At 50.6% G+C, this 2,985-nt stretch overlaps 11 non-coding genes across 11 annotated transcripts; all 11 read left to right on the plus strand.

The window, feature by feature from the left end:
* Window positions 1–116: 116 nt before the first annotated feature.
* On the plus strand, window positions 117–235 carry LOC116018252. The gene has a single exon (XR_004098277.1). It is a non-coding gene; the product is annotated as a 5S ribosomal RNA (ribosomal RNA).
* A 137-nt stretch (window positions 236–372) lies between these two features.
* On the plus strand, window positions 373–490 carry LOC116018348. The gene has a single exon (XR_004098369.1). It is a non-coding gene; the product is annotated as a 5S ribosomal RNA (ribosomal RNA).
* Window positions 491–628: 138 nt separating this feature from the next.
* On the plus strand, window positions 629–747 carry LOC116018372. Its single transcript, XR_004098393.1, has one exon. It is a non-coding gene; the product is annotated as a 5S ribosomal RNA (ribosomal RNA).
* A 137-nt stretch (window positions 748–884) lies between these two features.
* On the plus strand, window positions 885–1,003 carry LOC116018209. The gene has a single exon (XR_004098235.1). It is a non-coding gene; the product is annotated as a 5S ribosomal RNA (ribosomal RNA).
* Window positions 1,004–1,140: 137 nt separating this feature from the next.
* On the plus strand, window positions 1,141–1,259 carry LOC116018478. Its single transcript, XR_004098492.1, has one exon. It is a non-coding gene; the product is annotated as a 5S ribosomal RNA (ribosomal RNA).
* A 137-nt stretch (window positions 1,260–1,396) lies between these two features.
* Window positions 1,397–1,515, plus strand: LOC116018361. The gene has a single exon (XR_004098382.1). It is a non-coding gene; the product is annotated as a 5S ribosomal RNA (ribosomal RNA).
* Window positions 1,516–1,653: 138 nt separating this feature from the next.
* Window positions 1,654–1,772, plus strand: LOC116018288. Its single transcript, XR_004098310.1, has one exon. It is a non-coding gene; the product is annotated as a 5S ribosomal RNA (ribosomal RNA).
* A 137-nt stretch (window positions 1,773–1,909) lies between these two features.
* LOC116018491 lies at window positions 1,910–2,028 on the plus strand. The gene has a single exon (XR_004098505.1). It is a non-coding gene; the product is annotated as a 5S ribosomal RNA (ribosomal RNA).
* Window positions 2,029–2,165: 137 nt separating this feature from the next.
* On the plus strand, window positions 2,166–2,284 carry LOC116018262. Its single transcript, XR_004098286.1, has one exon. It is a non-coding gene; the product is annotated as a 5S ribosomal RNA (ribosomal RNA).
* Window positions 2,285–2,421: 137 nt separating this feature from the next.
* On the plus strand, window positions 2,422–2,540 carry LOC116018239. The gene has a single exon (XR_004098264.1). It is a non-coding gene; the product is annotated as a 5S ribosomal RNA (ribosomal RNA).
* Window positions 2,541–2,677: 137 nt separating this feature from the next.
* On the plus strand, window positions 2,678–2,796 carry LOC116018384. The gene has a single exon (XR_004098404.1). It is a non-coding gene; the product is annotated as a 5S ribosomal RNA (ribosomal RNA).
* The last annotated feature ends 189 nt before the right edge of the window (window positions 2,797–2,985 follow it).

The raw sequence follows: 2,985 nt of genomic DNA on the forward strand, positions 1-2,985 counted from the left end.
TTTTAAACCGCTGGACCGCTCGCTAAGGGTACTATCCTTTTAAACCGCTAAACCGCTAAGCGAGAGAAGTTGCGCGGAGAGAGAGGGTCAAGTACATTTTGCGCGCAATACATGACGGATGCGATTATACCAGCACTAATGCACCGGATCCCATCAGAACTCCGAAGTGAAGCGTGCTTGGGCGAGAGTGGTACTAGGATGGGTGACCCCCTGGGAAGTCCTCGTGTTGCATCCCCCACCCTCTATTCAATTTTTCTTTTAAATCGCTGGACCGCTCGCTAAGGGTACTATCCTTTTAAACCGCTAAACCGCTAAGCGAGAGAAGTTGCGCGGAGAGAGAGGGTCAAGTACATTTTGCGCGCAGTACGTGACGGATGCGATCATACCAGCACTAATGCACCGGATCCCATCAGAACTCCGAAGTTAAGCGTGCTTGGGCGAGAGTAGTACTAGGATGGTGACCCCCTGGGAAGTCTTCGTGTTACATCCTCCACCCTCCTTTCAATTTTTTCTTTTAAACCGCTGGACCGCTCGCTAAGGATACTATCCTTTTAAACCGCTAAACCGCTAAGCGAGAGAAGTTGCGCGGAGAGAGAGGGTCAAGTACATTTTGCGCGCAGTACGTGACGGATGCGATCATACCAGCACTAATGCACCGGATCCCATCAGAACTCCGAAGTTAAGCGTGCTTGGGCGAGAGTAGTACTAGGATGGGTGACCCCCTGGGAAGTCCTCGTGTTGCATCCCCCACCCTCTTTTCAATTTTTCTTTTACACCGCTGGACCGCTCGCTAAGGGTACTATCCTTTTAAACCGCTAAACCGCTAAGCGAGAGAAGTTGCGCGGAGAGAGAGGGTCAAGTACATTTTGCGCGCAGTACATGACGGATGCGATCATACCAGCACTAATGCACCGGATCCCATCAGAACTCCGAAGTTAAGCGTGCTTGGGCGAGAGTAGTACTAGGATGGGTGACCCCTTGGGAAGTCCTCGTGTTGCATCCCCCACCCTCTTTTTAATTTTTCTTTTAAACCACTAGACCGCTCGCTAAGGGTACTATCCTTTTAAACTGCTAAACCGCTAAGCGAGAGAAGTTGCGCGGAGAGAGAGGGTCAAATACATTTTGCGCGCAGTACATGACGGATGCGATCATACCAGCACTAATGCATCGGATCCCATCAGAACTCCGAAGTGAAGTGTGCTTGGGCGAGAGTAGTACTAGGATCGGTGACCCCTTGGGAAGTCTTCGTGTTACATCCCCCCCCCTCTTTTCAATTTTTCTTTTACACCGCTGGACCGCTCGCTAAGGATACTATCCTTTTAAACCGCTCAACCGCTAAGCGAGAGAAGTTGCGTGAAGAGAGAGGGTCAAGTACATTTTGCGCGCAGTACATGACGGATGCGATCATACCAGCACTAATGCACCGGATCCCATCAGAACTCCGAAGTGAAGCGTGCTTGGGCGAGAGTAGTACTAGGATTGGTGACCCCCTGGGAAGTCTTCGTGTTACATCCCCCACCCTCTTTTCAATTTTTTATTTTAAACCGCTGTACCGCTCGCTAAGGATACTATCCTTTTAAACCGCTAAACCGCTAAGCGAGAGAAGTTGCGCGGAGAGAGAGGGTCAAGTACATTTTGCGCGCAGTACATGACGGATGCGATCATACCAGCACTAATGCACCGGATCCCATCAGAACTCCGAAGTGAAGTGTGCTTGGGCGAGAGTGGTATTAGGATGGGTGACCCCCTGGGAAGTCCTCGTGTTGCATCCCCCACCCTCTGTTCAATTTTTCTTTTAAATCGCTGGACCGCTCGCTAAGGGTACTATCCTTTTAAACCGCTAAACCGCTAAGCGAGAGAAGTTGCGCGGAGAGAGAGGGTCAAGTACATTTTGCGCGCAGTACATGACGGATGCGATTATACCATCACTAATGCACCGGATCCCATCAGAACTCCGAAGTTATGCGTGCTTGGGCGAGAGTAGTACTAGGATGGGTGACCCCCTTGGAAGTCTTCGTGTTACATCCCCCACCCTCTTTTCAATTTTTCTTTTACACCGCTGGACCGCTCGCTAAGGATACTATCCTTTTAAACCGCTAAACCGCTAAGCGAGAGAAGTTGCGTGGAGAGAGAGGGTCAAGTACATTTTGCGCGCAGTACATGACGGATGCGATCATACCAGCACTAATGCACCGCATCCCATCAGAACTCCGAAGTTAAGCGTGCTTGGGCGAGAGTAGTACTAGGATGGGTGACCCCCTGGGAAGTCCTCGTGTTGCATCCCCCACCCTCTGTTCAATTTTTCTTTTAAATCGCTGGACCGCTCGCTAAGGGTACTATCCTTTTAAACCGCTAAACCGCTAAGCGAGAGAAGTTGCCCGGAGAGAGAGGGTCAAGTACATTTTGCGCGCAGTACATGACGGATGCGATCATACCATCACTAATGCACCGGATCCCATCAGAACTCCGAAGTTAAGCGTGCTTGGGCGAGAGTAGTACTAGGATGGGTGACCCCCTGGGAAGTCCTCGTGTTGCATCCCCCACCCTCTTTTTAATTTTTCTTTTAAACCGCTGGACCGCTCGCTAAGGGTACTATCCTTTTAAACCGCTAAACCGCTAAGCGAGAGAAGTTGCGCGGAGAGAGAGGGTCAAGTACATTTTGCGCGCAGTACGTGACGGATGCGATCATACCAGCACTAATGCACCGGATCCCATCAGAACTCCGAAGTTAAGCGTGCTTGGGCGAGAGTAGTACTAGGATGGGTGACCCCCTGGGAAGTCCTCGTGTTGCATCCCCCACCCTCTTTTTAATCTTTCTTTTAAACCGCTGGACCGCTCGCTAAGGGTACTATCCTTTTAAACTGCTAAACCGCTAAGCTAGAGAAGTTGCGCGGAGAGAGAGGGTCAAGTACATTTTGCGCGCTGTACATGACGGATGCGATCATACCAGCACTAATGCATCGGATCCCATCAGAACTCCGAAGT

The sequence above is a fragment of the Ipomoea triloba genome, chromosome 4 (genome assembly GCF_003576645.1).
Source record: "Ipomoea triloba cultivar NCNSP0323 chromosome 4, ASM357664v1".
Taxonomy (NCBI): Eukaryota; Viridiplantae; Streptophyta; class Magnoliopsida; order Solanales; family Convolvulaceae; genus Ipomoea; species Ipomoea triloba.